This window comes from Equus caballus, chromosome 22 (assembly GCF_041296265.1).
Source record: "Equus caballus isolate H_3958 breed thoroughbred chromosome 22, TB-T2T, whole genome shotgun sequence".
Taxonomy (NCBI): domain Eukaryota; kingdom Metazoa; phylum Chordata; class Mammalia; order Perissodactyla; family Equidae; genus Equus; species Equus caballus.
The window spans coordinates 23611755-23635173 of NC_091705.1; the positions used below are offsets into that span (position 1 = coordinate 23611755).

General features: G+C 47.8%; 1 protein-coding gene across 7 annotated transcripts in view; it reads right to left on the reverse strand.

Moving 5' to 3' along the window:
- BCL2L1 (BCL2 like 1) overlaps positions 1-23419 on the reverse strand; it is a 44775-nt gene that overhangs the window by 14325 nt on the left and 7031 nt on the right. The gene's annotated exons all lie outside the window — the stretch shown is intronic.

Below are 23419 nucleotides of genomic sequence, written 5' to 3' on the forward strand. Positions count from 1 at the left end.
ACTCCACTGCCTTCCCGCCTCACCCCGAGGAAGAGGCAGTGTCTCACCATGGCCCACACAAACCTTCACGTTCCACCACTTGCTCACTCTGCTCTAGCCACACTCATCTCCTCTGCTCTTCCTCAATCACGCCAAGCACACCTTTCTTACCTTGGGCCCTCTGTACTTGCTCCCTCTGTCTGGAATGTTCTTACCACAGATTGTTTCATGGTTTGCTCCCTCAGGTCATGCATATCTCTGCTCACATGCCTTAGACAAGCCTTCCCCAATCACTCTTTATTAAAAAACAAATACCAAAAGCTGTGCAGCCACCCTCCACTCCCACCATCACTCTCTGTCTTTCTGGAATGTAAACTCCATGAAGTCAGATATCCCCAGTAGCTAGACCCTCAGTAAGTATTTGCTAAATGAATCAATGAAACCAAAAGGCAACTTATTATATTACTACTATAAGTAGAAAGCCAGTATCATTTGCCACAGATGAAAATCAACATAAAATAAAAACACTATTAAAATTTTAAAACAGTTCATTTGCATATCACTTATAAGTTATCTTGAAGATCAATGGTACATGTACCAATCTTGGTCCTACACCTTTACAAAAGAGACACATGAGGCCCAGAGCAGGAGAAAGCTCAGGACAGAATCAGCCAGCCAACTGGAGGCCAGTCCAGAGCGGCCACATACGGGCCCCCTCAGTGCCTTGGAACCACAGCCCGGGCCCGCAGAGTGCAGACAAAGAGACTGAATCTTGGGAAGGGTGCAGCTAGGGTGGAGCAACTGAGCCTTTCTGAGAGGCCAGGAAAGCTCTCCCCTGGGCCAGGTAAAGAACTGGCAGCTCTGCTGAAGAGAACAAAGGCCAAAGAGGAGTGTGCCAGGCTAGAGGAGCCTCGTGGGGCTGCATCGTGGCAGACGGGCACGCACAAACCTGTAGGTGAGGTCCATGGAGACCAGACAGCTGAGAGGAGAAATGAAAACAGGCTAGGTCCCAACGGGTGGCAGCTTCAATCCTGTAAACACTAGATAGGCATAGGGGTTCAGGTGCAGGCCTGGGGCCCAGCTGAGCCCAGGGGGAGCATGAGACCTTCCCAGTCTTGTCCATCAGTGATGATGACTCTAAGCTGAGCTGAGCAGACACTGCCAACCCTGCTACTGGTCACAGCAGACATTAAGGGGGGAAAGAAACAGAGCCACCCTCCTAGTCCCCATATTCCAGATGGTCTTTTCTAGCACCCCCCCTAAGTCCTAGCCAGCTCTGCCCACAAGGGGCCTTGAGGACTCAATCCCTGTTTGGAGGGGAACATCCTTTTCCCATCCCCATGGGGCTCAGCAACATGGCTGCAGGTGCAGTGGGCAAAGCGGAGCTGTTCTAACTGCCAGGCCAGCAATGCCTGACCTACGTCTCCATGGTTGGTTGCATGCAAAGAAAAATACCAGGGATTTCCGTTGGTGTTCACCAGATGCAGCTGCCAAGGGAAGGCTGGGCCTTTTGAAGGCCTGTTGTGAGTAGAGAGGGACAAGTGGTGAATTGGCTGGGATAGGCAAGGGGGCTGGCCTGAAATTATTTCCTGGCTTTGAGGATCCCCCTAGATTTCAGAGACTCTATCAAATTTTTATCTTTGTTCTATCAAGGTCTTCCACTGAAGTTTTTTTTTTTCCTTTTCTAGTACATTATCCTTACTAAGAATTGAGAGAGAGAAAACAAGACTCTAATTTGCAAAAAAAACTCCCCAAACTCAACAGTTGTTCTAACTGTAAACTGCTGGCATTTGGAGTGAGGCTTTATTTTTATTTTTTATTTAAAAAAATTTTTTAATAGTAAATCTAAGATTTTTTTTTTCTCCCAAAGCCTGCCGGCATATAGTTGTGTATTTTTTGTAGTAGGGGTCCTTCGAGTTGTGGCATGTGGGATGCCACCTCAGCATGGCCTGATGAGCAGTGCCATGTCCGCGCCCAGGATCCGAACTGGTGAAACCCTGGGCTGCAGAAGCGGAGTGCACGAACTTAACCACTAGGCCAAGGGGCCGGCCCCCTGGAGTGAGGCTTTAGACTTGCAGAGAAAAGAGGCAATTCGGAAGTTTTGCATGGTAGTGTGAGAAGGACCTGGGACCTTAGGGTCAAGACACATGGGTTTGCTCCTGCTCTGCAGTGGCTCTATCTGGCTACGGACATGTCACTCAGGCAGCCTGGGCCTCACTTTTCTCATCTGTTAAGTGTGGAGGATAGACTCAATGATCTCTAAGGCCCCCTCTCCAGCTCCAAAGTGCTATGATCCTATCCCTAGGCCTTCCTCCCGCAGCCCCTCAGGGGAGCAGCATTGTGTAAGGAAAAAGCAAGCTCTCTTAGGAGACAAGAGACTCGAGTTCTAATCCCAGCGCTGCCATTTATTAACTCACTGTGTGATCTTGGGCAAGTCACTTCACTTCTGGGGGCACCCCACTTTCTTCATATGTAAACCAAAGACTTGAAAGTGCATTGAAAAAAAGTACTATAGGAACCTTGGTGTTATGACACCTCACTTATGTCGTTCACTCCTTAGCATACGCCTGCCTTCCAGGGCCTGCTCTTTAACTGAAATTGCCCCAGCTTGCAAACCTTAAGATCCTAGAGACACAAAACGGAGGAGGTGGGGTTCAAACCCAGGTCTGTCTGAGTGGAGGGCCTGTGTTCTCCCACTAGAGAAATGGGGAGGCAGCATGGATGGTGGAAAGGACTTGAGATTTAAAGTTAGAAGACCTCCGTTCCCTCCATGGTAAGAGGATAACCCCCTCTACCTTCTAGCATAATCACAGGCTTAATGAGATAATGTATGGACACAAAAAAGCACAGACAAACCTTAATGATCCTGTGCTCTTACTTTGTGATCAAAGCCTGGGTTTCCCCACATTCTAAAGGCTTTCCCACATCTTAAGAATATCACAGCTCCACTTCTCAGCCTTTCGTCCTACATTTTGGCATCTCCTTTCTTGTCCATACCTGGCCCATCCTTCCAGACTCCCTTTACTGGAGCTTCCAAGTCACTACGCACAGAGTCCACAGTGCTCTCCCAGAGAGGCCATGGAGTGATTCAGAGTCCTAATTCTGAGACCTACTTGCTGTGCAACCCTGGGCTGATCACCCACTGGGTCTGAGTGGATCCACGTCTGAGTCTCAGGATCCACGCCTATAAAACAGGCATAAGACCTACCCCATAGTGCTCAATAAATGCTTGCTACTATTGTAATTATCTTATGCTTCCTCTCTCCTCTGAACTCCTCTAACCCTTGTAGTCTTCCATTTACTTTGGTACCTACAGTCTCATGATCTAAGCTGTTGAGAGCTAGGCCTGTACTTTATACTTTTCTTCTCCCCACTGGAGCAGTGAGCACATGACAGGTGTACAAAGAGCACTTGTTACACGATTGGGAGATGGGTCCTTTCTGAGGTAGTATCAGTGGGGGCCATCGCCAGTGATTGCCCACCAATCCCCAGGCATCACGTGGCAGTCCACTCTTTGGCTACCCTGTGTTAAGCAGTGGGTGGCGGGTAGGGGCAGTATGAGATAAATGGAAGCTATAAGCCCTCTCCTCTAAAACAGGCAATGTAAGGTGGAGAAGCCAGACTCACCCTCTGGAGAGAGCACTGAACAATACAGAAAAGAAGAAGAAGCAGAGAGAGCCAAGGGAAACCCACGGACACATGAGTGAGTCAGAGACTGAGTGAGGGCTTCTGAGTCTATCAGATTGGATTTAATTCCGTCCTTATTCGCATTTGACTTGGGACTATTATGTAAGTTGTTTTACTCTCAGTTTTCTCGTCTGGACAATGGGGACAATAATGTTTCCCAAGCAGGACTAATGTGAGGGTTAAAAATACAACACAGTGCACCTTACAGCATCCTGCATATGTTGATGCAATGGCATCAATTAATGGCAGCAACTACATTGTCACTAGTATATTACTCACAGACGGGTTATGACTATGGGCCCCTCTGATGACCAACAGATGCAAATCAAGGACCAGTGACTTACGGCTCTCTATAGCAACCGGAGCTCTGGATGGAGAAAGTTCTCTTGATAGAATCCTAATTAGAGTTGGAAATTCTTCCTAGGGAAGGATGGGAGGCAGCTCAGTACAGACCACAGGCCTCAGATCAGACATATCTGGGTTCCCCCTGGAGACTCCATAGCTTCCTGGCTGTGTATTCTTTTGGCCAGTTAGTCTCTCCGAGCTTGATTCCTCATCTGTCTTAGACTCTAAGACTATATGTTATTCCTCCTGAGAGGCAGTCAAGGGTGTTCTTTAAAAGCACAGGCACTAGAAGATTCAAACTGGGTTTAAATCTCAGCTCTGCCACTTACTAGCTTGGGTCAGTGACCATGGCACGCTATTTAACCTTTCTGAGCTTTAGTTTTCTCATCTAAAAACCTTCCTTGTTGGGTGGCTATGAGTATTACCAGATAACAAGTCTGTGCCTGGCACACAGTAACAATTTCACTTGATACATGCAAGTGTTGTCTTTGTATCCAGGGTCTGGCACTGGAAGGCGCTCAATAAATGCGCTGAATCAAACCCCGCCCGGGTAGAAGGGGCGTGCAGAGAAAGACGCTCCTGTAAACTGGCACCATGCTACAGCCCAGGCAGGCAGCATCTATCAAAATCACAAGTGCACACACCCTTTGACCCTGCAATTCCACTTCTAGGGATTTATCCCCCACGGATACCCTGCATTCACACTTAGGCCAAATGACAAATATATGGGGCTGTTCACTGAGTATCACTTTTTTTTTTTTTTAAAGATTTTATTTTTTTCCTTTTTCTCCCCAAAGGCCCCCAGTACATAGTTGTATATTCTTCGTTGTGGGTCCTTCTAGTTGTAGCATGTGGGATGCTGCCTCAGTGTGGTTTGATGAGCAGTGCCATGTCCATGCCCAGGATTCGAACCAACGAAACACTGGGCCGCCTGCAGCGGAGCGCACAGACTTAACCACTCGGCCACGGGGCCAGCTCCTACCCCCCTGTATTATTTTGAAGCAAATTCCAGATATCCAAAAAATAAGGAATCTTAAAAAGGAAAATAAAACACAACCACAACACCGTTGTCATATCTAAAATTTGAAAAATCCAAAGAAAATCTTGGAAGGGTTTTAAATGTGATCAAAACTCTTTCCCAAAGAGTTGTTCAATATGAAGCATTAATGCAGTGTATATAATAAGCTCTAGGTACAACTCAAGTTATAAATAATTCAGATTTGTAGACATTTAAACCCTACTGACAGAAAGGTATTCCACCAACTAAAATAATAAGATGACATGAGAGTCAATTCCAGTTCTATTAAGGACTTAAATGTGAAAGGCAAACTTTAAAACTTTTAGAAGAAAATACAGACAAATGTCTTTGGGACCAGAGGTTAAGAAAGGATTTCTTCAACAAAACATGAAAGGTGTAAATCATAAAAGACAAGACTCAACTAGATTAAAATTAAGAAATTCTAGTCAACGAAAGACATCACATATAAAAGTGAAAGACAAAATACAAACCGAGAGCCTATATTCGTAACACATGTAGACAAAAGCGTAGGATTCTGATTATATAAAGAATTCCTACAAACCCATAAGAAAAAGCCAAAACAAAAGAAAACAGAGCAAAGACTTGAACAGCTATTTTACAAAAAAGGAAACACAAATGGTCAATGGACGTGAGGAAAGGTTCTCAACCCACTTGTAATCTGAGAAATGCAAATTAAAACCACAAGATAGCATCTCATATCCACCAGCTCTATAAAAATTTTAAAGTCTGACCATGTCAAGTATTAACAAAGAAGTAAAGCAACAGAAACTCATATGCTGCTGGTGGCAGCATAAATTCTTACTGACACAGAGGAAAACAATCGGGCATTATCTTCCAACACGCAATGCCACTCCTGGATACAAACTCTACAGCAATGATTCTCAAAGTGTGGTCCCAGGGCCTGCAGCAGCAGCATCACCTGCGAGTTTGTTAGAAATGCAAATTCTCAGGGCCCCAACCCAGACCTACAGAACCAAACACTGGTGGGGGTGGAGCCCAGCAATCTGTGGTTTAAGGAGCCCTCCAGCGATTCTAGCAGCTAAATCTCAGAACCACTGCCCTGGAGAAACTCTTGAACATGTGCATGCGCAGGAGACACACAGAGAATGTTCAAAACCACATTGTTTGAAATAGCAAAAACAAAGGAGCAACCCAAATAACCACTGAAAGTAGAATGGATACATAACTTGAGACATAATCATACACAGCAATATGAAAATGAACGAACTACAGCTGTACACATAACATCGATGGATCTCACAACGTTAATGGAAAAAGCAAACAGCAGATGAATACACACAGTATGATATTTAAAGGAAGTTTAAAATCATGCAGAAGAATACTCTATACATGCACTAACGCTATTTCTCTAAAAAGGCAAGGGAATGACAAACACAAATCTCAGGAGAATGGGTAGGGGGTGGCTGTGATTGGAGAGGGGCACACAGGGGGCTCTAAGGTTTTAATAAATGTTTGATTTCTTAAACTGGGTGATCATTTTCCTATTCTTGAAATTTAACATACTCATTAGATATTCTCTTTTGTATTTAAGATAAATTTCTTAAAAAAAAAAAAAAAGTTCGCTGGAACAGTGCAATCCTCAGAGCCAGAACTGCAACCACTAACTCTGGTTACACGTGTGGTGTCCAAAGGGTTAAGCCTGTTTCTTGGCCTGTGGTGGGAGAGCAGGCAGCAGCTGGGGCACAGTGGGAGTCCCTGGCTCCAGCTGGCTCCAGCCTGGATCTGCCTGGATCAAGCACCACACCCAGGAACTGGCACCTGTGGGGGGATGGGGGGCTCTGGACAGGTGGCACCTGAAGCCCTTGGCGACATGATACATGTGAGGAACTGGGCCCTGTCAGATGGATGGTGGCCTCGCCCTGTAGGAGCCCCTCCAGCTGGTAGAGCAGTGTACTGGGGGCAGCTTGGAGCTAGTGAGAAGGGGAAGATGGTCTGGGACTCACGGGTGGGGGTAGGGAGGAACTGCGTGGGTTGGGCTCAGATACCAAGGAGGCTGCTGGGATTAACACCTGCTGAGAATGAGATTAGGTTTCTTGGGAAGGGCTCATCTAACTAATGCCCCCCCAAAACCTGTCTCCCTGTGGCTTTTCTCTGCTAGACAGATGGTGTCTGAGCTGCCTCTTGGAGGGTGGGCTCCTTGAGGAGTGGTGGAGGTGGGGTGGGACCTGCTGCCTGCTTGGTCATGGGATTCCCTGCCTTCCACAATAATGATGGAGCTAACTCTTACTGAGCCCTTACTATGTGCCAGGCACTGTCCTAAGCCCTTCACACAAATTACCCCTAAATAATTTTCACAGCACCCAACTGCCCATGGCCTAGAAAGTAGGTTTACATTTGAGGGAACTGAGGCCTGGTAAAGTTAAACACTTGCCCAAAGTCAAACAGCAAGCAAAACGGGACTTGAATGCAAGCAGTCCAACTCCACAGCCCTTGCAGAAACCACTCCTGGCCACCACTTATTCCTCTTCTCATTAAATGGGAGCCAGCGCCTTCCAGTTGCTTGGTCCAAAAACCTGGACTCCTCTCTCTCTCTCACACATCCCTTATCCAATCATCAGCAAATCCAGTTGGCCTGACCTTCAAATTATATTGAAGCTCTGACCACTGCTCACCACTTCCACCGTGTCTCCACCCTTGTACAAACCACCACCATCACCCGCCCAGCTTCTTACTGGTCTCTTGCTCCCGCCCTTGCTCCTAGAGTGAAAACAGGGACTTTGGTTTGTTCACACTGTATACCCAACCTATAGCTCAGTGCCTAACACATGGCAGCCACTCAATAAGTATTTGTTAATGAACAAATGGATGAATGACCAACATTTCTCAGGAAATGACTCAGATTCAGAGGGGAGGAAGGCCTGCCTGAGTGCCCTTAGCTTTCTCAGCCTTGATGACCTTTGGCAGGCAAGGCAGTGGTCAATGTCCTTCCCTATTATGAAATGTCCTGAGTGCACAGTGTCACCACTGTGTCATCCACTTGTGCCTGCACACATGCACATACACAGGGGCGGGGGGGCTGAAGAGGGCTGCTTCTGAGAAGAAATGAACCCAGGACACTTATTTCCAGAGGACTGTCCTCCGTTTGTTCCTGCACTGTCTATGCTTTCGCTTATTCTCATGAACGAAGAATCACTGGAGGATTTTGAACTGAAGAATGACAGGATCTGACTTCTATTTTAGAAGGATCAGTGGGTACTATGTGGACAGCAGACTAGAGGCGGGCAAAGGCAGAAGCAGGGAGACAACTGGGAGAGTCGTCCAGGTGAGGGGGGAATGAGCAATAGCTGTGCCTTCTCACACCCTACTTCCAGCCTTTAACCAGGCTGGTTCCCCTGCCAAATAAGAAACAAAACAGCCCACGCTGGGGACTCTACTCAGCGGTTTCCATCATCCACTTAGCACCTCATTACCTCCCTCAACAGCCCCGTGAGGTGGGTTCTAGTAGTACCCACATTTTACAGAGAAGAAAACTGAGGCTCCGAGAGGTAAAGTCACCTTCACAGATGACACAACAGGCTGTCAGCATCCAATGTCTGTCCTCTTCCCACTTGAATAGCCTACTTCCAGCCAGCATCCATCCACAGCCTATCCAGGCTCTGAAGTCCAGTTCCAAGCCCAACTTTTCCAGGAAGCCTGCCCTGACCTTACCCAATGGGCTGTGTCTCTTTTGAGAACCTAGATACAGGGCTACCATTCACTGCACACTCCCTGGGTGCTAGGTGCACTGCTGAATGCTTTACATGTGTTATATAATATTCCAATGAGCCACAGAGCCACATACCCTGGTGACATCCATTTTACACGTGAAAACAGTGCTGCTGAGAGAGGCAAAGTCAGAGCAAGTAAGCTATCTGTTGTCCTACTCATCTCGCACTGAGCCACCTTTTCATTACTTTCTTTTGGTTTTCTTTCTTCTTTTAATGTATTTCACTTGTTCTCTTTTCCTTCCTGGTCATTGGTCAAGGGGGGATATCCAATAGATCATAGTGTAGTGGCTGCTCTGCTCTGAAACCTAAGCTGTCTTTTTGTCTCTTGAGCAGGCTCTAAATGCCTTCAGGTCAAAGGCCACAAATAACATTTTGTTTGTCCATCCTAAAGTGCTGGGCCTGAGCCTTGGACTTGGGCAAAGGAGGTCAGAAGGGTCAGGAGTTCTTGCCAAGGTCCCAGGGCTAACTGAAGGTGGAAGAGAGGGAGAGGAGTCCTCCTGTGAATCCTTCTGTCCCGCAACGGTACTCTGTTTCCTTAGCTTGAGAAGCCTTGAGGATAGCTTTCTCCAAGAAAATGCACCTTCTAGCTCTTTCAAAGCGAGGAGCACTATTTCAGCCAAGACCCGGCAGACAGGTGGAATACCCATACCCCAGCCTCATTCTGAAAAGACTGCAGAGTGGGAAGGAAGGGGCAATGACTTTCAGTTCCCGTTAATGTGTCTAGAAGCAGCAGCTGATTCAGCTAGATGATGTCACCTTCCCAAACCTCCTGACCAGCAGCTGAGACGGTAAAAGCAGGAAACTGGGGGATACTCAATTGGCTAAGTCTGAACATGCCTCTGGCAAAGGCCAACAGTAACCCCAGGCTCTGGGGGCATCCTCCTGCAGATGAGCAAAAAGAGTCCTCTCAGTTGGGAGGACAGTAGGCGTCTAAGACCCTCATTCTAAGATGCTTCCCCAACTCTCCTTTTGCTAAGCAGCTTTCTGCACATCCTGAACTAACAATGCTTCATTTATTCCGAGGGTGGAGGAGTGGAAAGAAGCCTGGCTCTGTCGCCAGACCAATCTGAGTCTGAATCCAGGTTCCACCATGTACAAGCTGCAGAGCCTGGACATGGAACTTCATCTCTCCAAACGTCAGCTTCCTCACTGGAAAGAAACTGGGGCCAACAGACCACCTGCCACACAGGCTGGGTGGGAGAATTAAATGAGAAAATGCACGCAGCGTGCCTGACGTGAGACGGGTGCTCAACAAATGGTAGTCACCATCATTCCCTTTGGATCTCTGGGAGAGAGGTGTGAAAGATCATCTTCATCTATAACACAAAGGGAAACAAAGGCCCAGACTGGGCCCACCAGTGTCAGAGCTGAGTATCTACATGGGCCCAAAGCTTGGATGACCCAAGTTCCATCCCACCTTGCTTTTCTGTCTGCAAAATCTTTGCTTCAAATCTTCCCAGGCTGGCTCTTTCTCCTTAATCCACTCTCAGGTCAAGTGTCACCTCCTCAGAGAGGTGTTCCTTGACCTCCCTGTATAAAGTTGCTTCCCTAGATACTCCATTACTCAATTTCATTTTCTTTACAGCATTTAACTCTCTATCTGAAATCATCTTATTTGTTTGTTTCTCAGGCTAGCTGTCTCTCCCACTAATATAAGAATTCTATGAGAGCACTGTCCTTGACTGTCTTGTTCATCATAGCACCCTCAGCACTTAGCACAGGGCCTGGCATGTACTTGGTGCTCAACAAACATGTGCTGACATCTCAACAAACATCACCAAATGAATGAATGCACCTGGGATGGCCAATGGCTAAACTGACAAAGGCCCCACACTTACTCCTCTGCTCACTGTCAGTTCAAGATCCTGGCTCCCGGGGCCAGCCTGGTGGCACAGAGGTTAAGTATGCATGTTCTGCTTCTTGGTAGCCCAGGGTTCGCCAGTTTGGATACTGGGTGCGGACATGGCACTGCTTGGCAAAAGCCATGCTGTGGTAGGGGACCCATGTATAAAGTAGAGGAAGATGGGCATGGATGTTAGCTCAGGGCCAGTCCTCCTCAGCAAAAAGAGGAGGCAGCAAAAAAAAAAAGGCAGTAGTTAGCTTAGGGCTAATCTTCCTCAAAAAACAAACAAAAAAGATCGTAGCTCCCATTTCAGATGCTGTTACTTCTACCTAGGAATCAGTGGACCGACAGGCAGCCAGAATGGGCATCCGTGCCTGGCAATGATTCATCTTTTGGGATACCAGGGCTGCAGAGGGAGGGCCTCAGAATCTTTCCCTGCCACTCAAGGCTCCCACAACTCTGGCTCCAGCTGACCTTTCTAGCTTTGTCACCTAACAAGAGAGACCCTTCCACACATACTCCAAACTGGACTGCCGCTGCTTATGGGTCTCTTCTTGAGCATCTATCCCAGCTTGCACATCTTAGCTCACATGGACTCCCTGCTGGGAGCACCTGCCCCTGTTTTCCCTGTCTCTATGGTCAGCCCCAGCACAAATCTCACCTCTTTGGTGAAATGCTCCTCTAATTCAGCATTTAGCATTTGTTGTTGGCTTTCACAAGATGTCTTTTCATGTGCGCTATGTCTTTTCTCTCTAATGCAATCGGAAGTGTCTTGAGAGCAGAACTGGGTCTTCAATGGTGATATCTCAATTAATAAACCTTCTGGGAAAAAGGCTCTCTTTGAAACAAAGTTGGCTGGGTCCAGAGAGGGCTGGGGAGAGTGCCAGGTTCCTCCCTGCTCGATTGGTCCCTTGGTAAAGTAGGAGGCAGAGATCACGCCGCCTCAGTCAAGGGGCCCAGCTGATGAGGCAGGGAGGGAGCCGGCAAACCCTGGACTGTCACATGCAGTCTGGGACAATCCCCAGGTCATGTGTGTGATTGGATTTTTAAAAAATCACCATTTTCAAGCATCCAGGCACAATTTAGTTATCAATCATAAAGAATACAGAAAAACTGTGCTCAGTTCAAAGGGACTTGTGTGGTCTCCACTTCTGTGAGCTAACCTTAGTTCCGGCTCTTGTCTTCTTACCCAGACTTCCCTTTCACCTGTCTCTCCTATTTTATCATTTTGGTTATATGAATTTTGCTAAGTTGCTTCCAAATCTTTGTAAAACAGAGTGAGATTTCAATAAAAAATAAGAGTTGGTCCAGTTTTCTTTTGAATGTTACATAGTGTACAGAAAATGATGTTCCAAACAAGTCACTATAACAATTAAAGATAAGTGACAAAAATAATGCATGTGAATCACTGAGTTCAGTGCTTGGCAGGTAGTGAGCATTCAAAAGGTAAGTTGAAAGAACACTCTCAACTTTTATTAGCCTCTCTTCCTGGGCCTCAGTTTACTCACAGGTAAAATGAAAACAGCATATTTAGGTTTGTTCATTTGTTCAATCATTCATTCCAAAATCATTCAGTGAATGTTTACTACCTGTAAGAAATAGTTCTGGGCACTAGAGACATAATGATGAACAAACCAAAGTCCTTATAATCATGGGGCTTACATTCTAGTAGAAGAGACAGACAAAAACCAAGTAAGCAAACAAAAAGAAAATTTCAGTTAGAGGTTGGTGCTATGACAAAAACACAGAAAGGTAACAGACTAAAGAGTGACTGAGAAGCAGCTCAGCTACTTTAGAGCAAAGGTCAGAGAAAACCTCTGCGAGGAGGGGACCTGTGAGCTGAGTCAACTGCAAGAATCAGCAAGGCAAACACCAGGGCAGAGCGTCCCTCCCTGGCAGAGGGAACAGCAACTATAAGGCCCTCAGGCAGGGACAAGTGTGCCAGGAAGCAGGAACAGCAGGGCCCCGTAGCTTGAGTGCAGAGAAGGAGGGGCGGAGCGATGGAACATGGAGAGGTGGCCAGTACCACATCATGCAGGGTTTTATTCCGAGTGAGTGGAGGACCTGTAAGCAAGAATGTGATAAGATCTGAACTTGGTTTTTAAAAGACCATTCTGCCTGCTGTGTTGGGGCAGACGTGACTTTCTAAGCTCCCTTCCCAGTTCCAAACTTCTGACTTTTTCCCTATCATTTTAGGCTCCCGTGAACTGGTTGCCTGAGCAAGAAAGATGCATCTTCCTCACTAGAGTGGGAGCAAAGAGAAGGAGCGGTTTCTGCTCTGGGCAGGAGTAGGGTATCTGTGTCACCTTGTTCTGCAGGATATAGGGGGAGTGGCCCAATCAGGGAGGGGTGGGAATCCCAGTTTGGAAAACATCCCCAAGCCACCTGTATTGTTTCTGCCTCCTGTGTGGAAGTTTCTGTCAATGACACAGTGCTCTGGAATGCTCACCCCCACAGACACACACCCAATCTTCCGTTTACAGAGGCACAGTTGTACTTTGCATTCCTCCCAGGATTTAGCTCAAATCTAGCCCACAGGAAAAGGTCGATAGAGAGCTACTGATTGATTAATGAAGAGAGGGAATGCTGTCAGCCATTAAGCAAATATTAATGAGTATTATGAGTCCTCTGTTGGTCTCTGGGGATGAAAGGTGATTAAGATGGGTTTCTTGCTTTCACTGAGCTCAGAATTCAACAGAAAGACCAAAAACCACAGAGAGCTATGATGCTGAATACAAGAGTAACAGCAGCAACATTTGCTAGGTCCTCCTCATCCAGAGGCGGAACATGTGGGCTTTGGAGCCAGACCACCTGAGTACAAATCATGACTTCACCACTTAATAGCTGTGCATCTTTGGACAAATTCCTCAACTTCCCTATGCCTTCCTTTCTCCTCCGTAACACGAGAATAAGAAGAGGACCTACCTCAGTGGTGCTGTTTGGAAAATTCAATGAACTAATATACACGAAACACTTAAGTGTAAGTGCTCAATAAATGTTAGCTATTATTAAAAATACTGTAACATCTGTGCTAAGCTCGACATCCTTACAAAAACCCCAGGAGGCAGGTATCATCTCCATTTTTCAGAGAGGGAAACTGAGGCTCAGAAAGGGGAAGGAGTGTGCCCAAGATCGAACAGCTGGTACGCGATGGAGTGCAGATTCTAACTCAGCTCTGTCCAACTCCAGAGGCCCTCCTTCCAGTAAGGAAATGATCCCTTTCTCTTAAAAAGCCCCCAGCACAGTGCGCAGCACACCACAGGGGCCCCATAAAGGGCGCTCTGGTTATTATTCATTGGCCCTGGGGCTCTTGCAGGGATAGGTGCTGTGGAGCCCAGAGGAAGGGCCTCTTCCACCCTGAAGAGGTCTGAGAGAGTTTCAAAGGTACTGACCTGGGTGCCACCTGTAGGCTTGCTCTGGAGTTCCATGGGTTCCTCTCACTGAGGCTTGGAGTACTAATTTGGAACCCCAACTTCTACCACTAAATCAGACCCAGAAACTGCCCCCAGGTGTCCAGACACCTGCATGGACAGGCGGGCAGTTTCCTCTGGGGTGACTTCTTGTCTGGCCCTAGATATCTCTCAGTTTCATCACTCAGCCACCAGCCTGTGGCCTCATGCCTGCACCTGCTTCTTGACCCAGTCCCAGGAGACCTTGAGCCTTAGACTTGGGCTCCCTCCGTGAACCCTGCCCCAAAGGGCCATTTCTGAGTGACTCCCTAGGGACTTTCTTGATATGATAACCCCTAGGGTTCCATATGAATGTGGGTGCTGTGAGCAAAGGGAAATTTTCCTCACTGAGTAGCAGATGGAGAGTGGGTAGCACTCTTGTTCTGAGTCAGAGGTGAGCGTAGGGTGAGGCCTGCTGAGCCTCAGTTTTATGTTTAAGCAGCACTGATCCAGGCCGGGTTAGAGCTCCCACTCAGCATCCAGCCCAGGCAGGTGAGGACATCCTGGGGTTAGGAGCTAATACTCATTTCTACTTCTCATCTGCGTCACACTCAGAGATCTGGCCTTGCCTGGTAATTTGACTGCAGAACACAAGCAATAGCTGAGTCAATGAATGACCAAACTTCACAGTGAGAGGAAAAGGAAAGACGCAGCACTTGGTGAGCTTTTACTCGGCACCAGGCCCTGCGCAGGGCACTCTACACACACCATTCACTGTTACAAACGCTGGTTAACTCGGTCACTGAACACTCAGCCACCGAGTGCTAGACCTAAGAGATAACAGTGAATGAGACGTACTTTCCACTGTCAAGAAGCTCAGGGCACCTTGCTTAGTCTTTCTCCCAAAAATCCTGTGAAATGAGGATTATTTCCATTTTATAGATATCCAGGCTTAGAGATGTAAAGTAAAGTAATTTGTCCAAATTCATGAAGCCAGATATGTGAGAGAGCTAGGATATTGTTTCCAATCAAAAAATGCTGGTTGGGGGGCTGGCCCCGTGGCCGAGTGGTTAAGTTCGCGCGCTCCGCTGCAGGCGGCCCAGTGTTTCGTCGGTTCGAATCCTGGGCGCGGACATGGCACTGCTCGTCAGACCACGCTGAGGCAGCGTCCCACATGCCACAACTAGAGGAACCCACAACGAAGAATACACAACTATGTACCGGGGGACTTTGGGGAGAAAAAGGAAAAAATAAAAATCTTTAAAAAAAAAAAAAAATGCTGGTTGGCTGAATGAATTAATGAATGGAATGAATGACACAGCTGTGGCTGTGACCTCAGTCAAAGAGCAGCAACATGACCAAACATTTATAGTCTTCAAAGTGCTTTTTCATCTATCGGCTCCTCGGGCCTCGCAGCTAGCCTATGAGGGAGGCAAAGCAGGCCTTATCTTCCTTCAACAGATGAGGCAACAGGCAGAGTTTGGGCAAGAGGCGTATGGCCATGTGCAAACAAGGAGTGGGGCCATCCTAGAAAAACTCCGGAGTCCTACAACACCTTGTTTACACATGTCAAGCACCTACTGTGTGCTAGGCAGGCTCCTAAGCACTTTAAGTATTCGACTTATTAAGTCTCCTCCTCAGTGAACAACAGCGATTGAGCACCTTCTCTGTTCCAGGTTCTGTGGCAGGACCTAGGGATACAGCAGTGAATACAGCAGAGGAGGAAGCCCCTGCCTTCTTGGAGGCACCTGGCAAAACCTAAAGAAAATGTGCCCCATTGCCAGAAGTCTAGTCAGCAACATCGGTCAAACCCGTACACAGCATGACTTGGGGCCCTTGTGGAGGCGGCGAGGGACAAGGTTATGAGCCACAGTCCCCAGCTTCAGGAATCTCAAAATCTCCAAGCTCTTGGTTCAAAGAGTATCTACATACTCTGTCAGCCTAAAAGTTTGCTCTTGGAGAATATTTCCAACAGTGATCAAATAGCAGTAATAGCAGCTGTCATACTCAGTAACTACTATATGCCAGGCTCCATGCTGAGTGCTCCACGTATCTTACCAGCTATTTTCATGCTCTCAAGAAAAGCACTATACATTATTATCGCCGTTTTATAGGTGAGGAAACTAAAGCTGGGGGAGATTAAGAAATCTGCCCAAAGATAACAATAGAGCAAGTAGGATTCAGCATTGGTTTGTCAAACTTTGTACCTGACTCTTACAGTGATGGAATTTCTCCCAGGGAGGCACTGGAGAGGCAGACACCAGGAACATCAGGAGCAGTTGCTGCCTGGGAGGGCTGGGACCTCCAGAGCCCCCAAGAGATTCTTTCTCATCCCCTTCCAGCAGGTCTGAACATCACACAGAGATGGGAGGTGAGGGAATGGTTAGATATGCTCAAGCTATCCCTAGGGCAACAGGAGTCTCTCCCTCTCTGCTGAAACTCCAGGGAAGAAGTTTGTGACCTCCACTTGCCACCCACCAACCCCCCAGAGAGAAACAGAAAGGGGCGAGGGCAGGGGCAGAGGAGTCTTTTCTCCTTGGGATGGGGGGGCACACCAGGGAAAAAGGGAAGGAGCCTGATTGGTTCTTTCCTTTCTTGGCCAAGAAGCCTCTACACGTGATATGGTGCGTGTCCTTCATGAGGAACCCCCTCGGGGGAATGCCAGGGCACCTTTTGGACCCAAGAAGCCTCAGAGAGGAGAGACTGGCACAGCCCTGAACTGCAAACTAAGCTAACAATTTCTAGGCATTGTAACTAGGTCATCAGGTTCCTGAAGACGCCAGCTGTGGCTGCGGGATGGGGGATGGGGAGGGAAATTTTGCAGCCTACCAAGATCCCTACTTCCCTTCAGGCCCCGCCCTCCTCGAAATCTGCACCTGCTCCCAAACTGACCCCTCCCCCCAGCTGGGCCCAGCTGTCAACGGCTCCCAATGCTCCGCCCCTGCCTTCCATGGGCTGGAACCATGGGGGCCTTTTGGGCAGGAGGCACCTTATTGCCACTTGAGCCCTTCAGAAAGGGAGCTGTGGAGCAGGGAAGGAGTGGCCTCTCCTGGAGGGTATTTCTTGTTCCATGAGGGCAGCAAGAAAGCTGGGCCCCTTTGGGCCTGCCCAGGGTACCTTCCTGGCATTGTTGCCACAGGTGGCAGGAGACAGGTGATGTTTACCCTGCTGAGACCAGAGCTGCCAAAAGGCTTCAATCAAGCCTTTGAATCTGCACCTGGCCCAGAGCCCCAAAATAACAACCAGGGCAGCCTACCTGATCTGCAGGTCGCAGGTGCCTCTGGCTTTTATCTCCCTGCAGCTTTGCCTGCTGAGCCCCGGCTGGAGAGGGATTCTCTTTCCCGGGGATTACCAGAGACCTGGTGGCATCCCTCTGGTGCTGGGCCTCTCCCCATTGGGCCCACCCTACAGTCAACCATTCTCATCCCTCTGCCCAAAGGCCTCCACCATCAGTCACTGCTCCCTTTCCCTGAGCAGCTTGACTGACAACCTAGACCCTCTTCAGCCAATCTGGCTCCTCACTGTCTCCCGAATGCTTCATACACTTCCACTCTCCAGATCTGGCTGGGCGTTTCTTACCCACTGAGTCTGCCCTTGCCACATTCTTTCCACCTACTGAAAGCCTTCATGATCCACATCTTCCTAACAGGTAATAATGATGCCTAACACTGACTGAGCGTTCTGTATGTCAGGCACTGTGCTACGTGGGCTACAGTCACTCACTTGCTCATTCAACAAATATTTGCTGAGTGTCTCCTACGTGCCAACTCTGCTAGATGCTAGAGATGACGGAAAAAATGAGACAAAGCCCCTATACTCTGGGAACTTAGGTTTTACTGGAGATGGACAGTAAACATGCAAACACGGGTGGCCTTTGGAGAGGTGGTATTTGAGTGGAGACCTAAATGATAAGACAGCCTTGATCAGTTCTAGGGGAAGAATGATCCAGGCAGAAGAAACACAGCAAGCCTATGAGAAAGAGATTACTACTATTATCTTCATTTTACAGATGAGGAAACTGAGGACTCAGTGTGAACTGCATAAAGCCACAGTGCTGAGAGGGCTATTATTCAAGCCTCTAGGGACCTTTCCTCTTTCTGACACTTTCCACTACCAGGACAGAAGAGGGTCTGGGTTGGTGATACAGTTGGCAAGGGAGAAGATACATATTGATATACGGGCTGGGATGGAGGCCTCTGGGCCCAGTCATCAATTGACTAGCTGATGGTGGAAGTGGGCTGGTTTGGCAGAGGTCCAGGGCACCTGTGGGATGCAGGCAGTGGGTCTGTCCTCTTCTGCTTCTGGAGTCTACACCACAGATTTGGCACAGTTTGCCTGGAGCCATTCGTCAAGAGTTTTGGGTCTATTCCTACTGCTTCAAATGAGTTTGCTTCCTTAGGACAGAGACATTTTTGTAGCCTAACCTGCACCTAATGATAACAACCCTTCATGTTCACTGAGCAGACCCTTGTGGAGCCATTGCCTAACCCCAGGCTCTGTGCCAGGTACTCGGTAAAATAAGCCAGTCCAGGCCTGCAAAGAAGCAATGACACAGTGGCTTCAGGGTAGGCTTTGGCACCAGACACATGTGAGTGCAAGACCCAGCTCTGCCTCTTACAAGGTGTGTTACTGTGGACACATTATAGAGCCTCTGGAAGCTCTGGATTCTCCATCTTCACACCAGAGCAGTTGTGAGGACCAAACAAGATGACTCCGTCAAGGGCATAAACATAGTACCTGGCACAGGGCAGCACTGAACACATTGTATCTGTTATCATTACTCAAAAACACTTCTGCATCTCACTTTCTCATTTAGGCCTCGCTTTACTATGGGAGGTTGGTATTATTCTCTCAGATTAATGGGTGAGAATTTGAAGGTGATCTGCCTAGTGTTATGCCACCAGCAAGAAAACAAGCTAAGCTTCAAATCTGAGTCCAGAGTTTTATGTATGGGCTTGTTGAGGGTGATCAATACATGCTAACAATAATGAATGGTGCCTGGTGTGGCTGGGAGGTGAGCGGACTGATGGGTGATGCACACAGCCTGATTCAGATGACAGAAGGACATCAGCAAGGCCCAAGGTGTGGGGCATGGAAACAGACCACTGAGGGATGGGAGCCAGTATCCCCAGCACCTGGCCCATATAAAGCATTCATCAGTATTTGCTGATTTAACAAAGGAAACAAAACTCTGAGGACAGCTCTGAGCAATGAGTCCAGCCTCAGGGCAGGCCGGCAACAACGATAACACTGCATTAAAGGCCAGAACACAGATTTTTTAAGTCTGACTCTGTCATTTACTATGAGAAAAACCCCCTTGCCTTAGTTTCCTCCCTAACTTGGGACTGAACATACCCACTTCACTTACCTCACTGTGAAATGATGTATACAAAGCAGTCCGGTACATTATAAAGTGTTACCACGCACATAAAAGCAATTATCGTCACGCTACAGACTACTAAGGTAGTAAAGTGCTGTGAAGTCCAACACCTCAAGTTGGAACCCCAGGTCGTCCTGGCAAGGTCCTCCTGTACATGTCACTTTTCTCTGAGCCTGTTTTCCCAACCATAAAACACCACCTACCTTGTAGGGTTTTTAAGAAGAATTAGAGATAAAGAACGCGGGCTTTGGAGTGAGACAGACTGGGTTTCAAATCCTGACTTGGCCTCATGCGAACTGAGCCCTCCCAAATCTCAGTGTCCTATAATGACAAGGTTGTTGGGATAGTAACACAGAGAGGATGTTGGTAAAACACCTGTCGCATAGTGAGCACTGGATAAATGGCAACAATTATCCAGATACTAGTATAGTGGGGGGAGGGGCACAGTATAGTATTTAAAAGTGGGAGCTTGGAAGCTACCCCCTGGCTTGCCACCCAGGCTTTGCCACTTACTAACTGTGCTACCTTGCATAAGGTGCTTAACCTCTCTGCACCTCAGTTTCTTCATTTGTAAAATGGGGATAATAGCAGTACCAACTTCAGAAGTGTTGCTGTGCGAATGGAATAAATTAATACACGTAAAGCACTTTGAACAATGCCTGGCACAGAGTAAGCACTTGATAAATGTTAGGTGCTATTAATAGTAATGTTAACAATAATATTAATCACCAAGTGGAATAAAAGGGAGGGACTGTTTAATTCTGGGACATGGGCATCCCGTGGAATAATTCCAGGGAAGTCCCTGGGCAGCTGTTTGTAGACAAGTTCTCAGCTTCTGAGAGACACTCTTCTACGGAAAGCACACGAGGCTGGGGGCTCCTGAGCAAAAATTCCAGTCCTACTGACCAGGAGGCCAGCCTCTGGGGAGGCAAGTCAGGCTCCTTGGAAGGGACACTGTGTTCCCGGGCCGGCCCTGCCTGACTCGGGGGAACAAAGGCACGTGTGTGTGGCCACAGAGGAGGGAGGGGAATGTTTCCCTTTCAAGAGCGGAACAAAGGATCTGAGGCATAGTTGAGTGCGTTCCAATCCCCTCCCAAGCTAGCTCCCATTCCTCAGATGATTGTCCAACAAGGTTTCAACCTTCTGGCCGTCTCCTGAAAGGTGACTGGGGGGAGGGGGCGGCAGGCTCCACTTCACTCTACCCTTTGTCATCAATCTCCAAGAGACAGGAATTATATGTGCCAAACCTCTAAGATCTCTCAGGAGTCTCTGTCCTGTGCAGGGGTGGGGTGGGGGCCCCTGCGGGAACTCAGGGTTAATGGATGACACAAGGCACTGCAAGTGACAGGCTGAATGTTCCTCTAGGGGGCGTGTAAGACTGAAACTGCTACTGAGTGATGGAACCACAGAGAAAACTCAGGAGTTGTGACCAAACCCCCAGTGAGAGGTGGGGGAAACGTCTGACAGAACTAAGTGGAAATACATTTTCTAAATCTTAAAGGGATGATCACAGGCTAGAGGGAGAAGCTAGGTGAAGGGTGGAGGGAGAGGGAGTAAAGAAAGTGACTCACAAGAGGAAAGGGAGGGGAACATGTCCAAAAAAAGTTTGTAGCGGGGAGCCTTTAGGGACATTACTTTCCAGCTTCTACACTCTCACCAGCAGGAATCCGGCTGCAGGGCTGGGACAGGAAGCAGTCCATGGAAGTCATTGCAATGGCATTTCCTGAAGAGCGAGAGAAAAACCTCTAGTTCCGAGGGGAGCTCTGGAGTCTGCCCAAAAAGCACTGTAGCTTGGAGCTAGCTGTAAGGCTCCGCCTTGGCCTGAGAGTCTCATCAGGGATGAAACGAAGTAGCAGAAGGTCCCCAAAGCAGTTTCTTTCTGCAAAAATCAATATGTAATAGACGGGAAGCCAGATGACACGACTGAAGGAGCCCTAGGACGCGGCTGCTGTTGGCTGCTGATACTAACAGTCACTATTCTGAGAGCCTTAAGACCCGAATTAACTCACTGCACCTTCAGAACAAGGTGCTCGAATTATAGCCATTTACAAGTTAAAAGACTTGCCCAAAGTCACACAGTAGGTAGGGAACTGGTAAAATCCAGATTTGAAAGTTGAAACCCTGCATCTTCCTCCTGATGTAACCTTGGGCAAGTCACTTCACCCTTCTGGGCCTGACTTCCCTCCTGCTCACCTCCCTGGGTGGCTGTGAGCATCAAAAAGGCAAGGTGGATATGAAAGCCCTTTGTAAGTTGTAAAGTGCCACATAAATGTGGAATATTATTATGAGGTTAGTGATAAACTACCCTACATTGACAGTGAGATTTGCTAATTTTTGCGGTTCAAATGCCGCAGCTGTTGATAGGAAAAAGCCCTCCTAAAACATAATTAATGTGAACTATGCCGTAATGGTGGGATCTGCCACAAGGATTAAGGCCAGTGAGAAGCAGATCCCTAGACTGTCTATTCAACTCTCCATCTCACAGACGGGGAAACTGGGGCCTGGGAGTGAAATGACTCGGCCGAGGGGAGACAGTGACTGGAGCAGGCTGAGAGTAGAACTGGGGTCCCGACTCTCAGAGCAGTCCTTGTATCAACATGTCACAGGAACACTATGGAGCTGTTGCCATGACAGGAACACTGCTAGGGCCTGCCAGCCCTTAGGGGATGCTGGAGGGTCACTATATGAAGTCCAAAAAAGGGAGAATGGCTGCTGAAAATTCTGTGAATGGAAGTCCGATGTGAGTTCTGTGGCGAAGAAGGCAAGAATTACGATGCCAACACGCACCAGGCTCTGCACATCTCAGGCACACCTCATTAGGTCTTTGTCATGACCTTGTTGAAGCAGGTGTTATTTGCCCCAAGGTTCAGAGGTCAAGGAGCTTGCTCAAGGTCACACAGCTAGACATAGGGAGCTGGGACCTGAACCCAGACATGGCGCAGTTATTCAGACAGAAATATTGCTAGAGTGGAGGAGGACCATCCCTGAAGAACATCCAGCTTATTTAGCCTTGATTCTATGACCTCCAAGTGGTTAAAAAACGTGGCTTCCAAGGTGGCTGGACACATCAATACACCATGTGCAAGCCTGGTCTTATTCTCTACACCCTTTTCACCACTTCCACTTCCACCTCCACCTCCTGATCTAAGCCACTCTTCTTTCTACCTGGCAGTTGCGCTAGCCCCTTCACTGGGCTCCCGGGATGCCACCCTTGCAGAATTCATATCACTTCATCCCTGCTCCAGACTTGCTCCTGGCCTTTCTCTCATTCGACCAAAGCCAGGTTCTCATCACGGCCTATAATGCCTTATGTGATCTGGCCTCTGGCTACCTCTCCCAGCTCAATTCCCACCATCTGCCCTCTTAACTCCTACCACTCCCCCTCATGCTGTTTCTTCTCCAGCCACCCTGGCCTTCTTGCTCATGCCTGAACATGCCAAGCCTACTCCTTCCTGAGTCTATTCCCTCTGCTTATAACACTCTTTCTACAGGTACCTGTATCATCTACCACCTCACCTTCAGGTCTTGGCTCAAATATCACCTTTTGGAGATGCCTTCCCTGACCACTGTTTGAAAATTGCAGCCCCACTTCCCTAGCTAGGCATGCCCTATGCCTCAAGCTGCATTATTTTCTTCATAGCACTATCACCTGTTATATGTTATATATATATAATTACATGTTTATCATCTGTTTCATCCCACTAGAATGTGACCTCCACAAGGAGAGAAACTTAGTTTTATTTAAAGCTGTACCTCTAGTACTTAAGACAGCCTGGCACATAGTAGGAGCTCAATAAACATTGTGTGAACCAATGAATAAATGATTAGGTAAAGGTCAGTTCTCATTACTATCATTCTGGTTTGATAAGTGTCTGTTTCTCCAGAAATTTAGTGGGTGTCTCTTTCATTAGGTACCTGCTATGCTCAGTGCTGAGGAAACAAGTACAGACAAGATGTGGACTCCACCCTCAGGAGGCTCCTAAACCTGGGAGAGATATGGCAGTGTTAGAAATGTCTTCCTTAAACTAA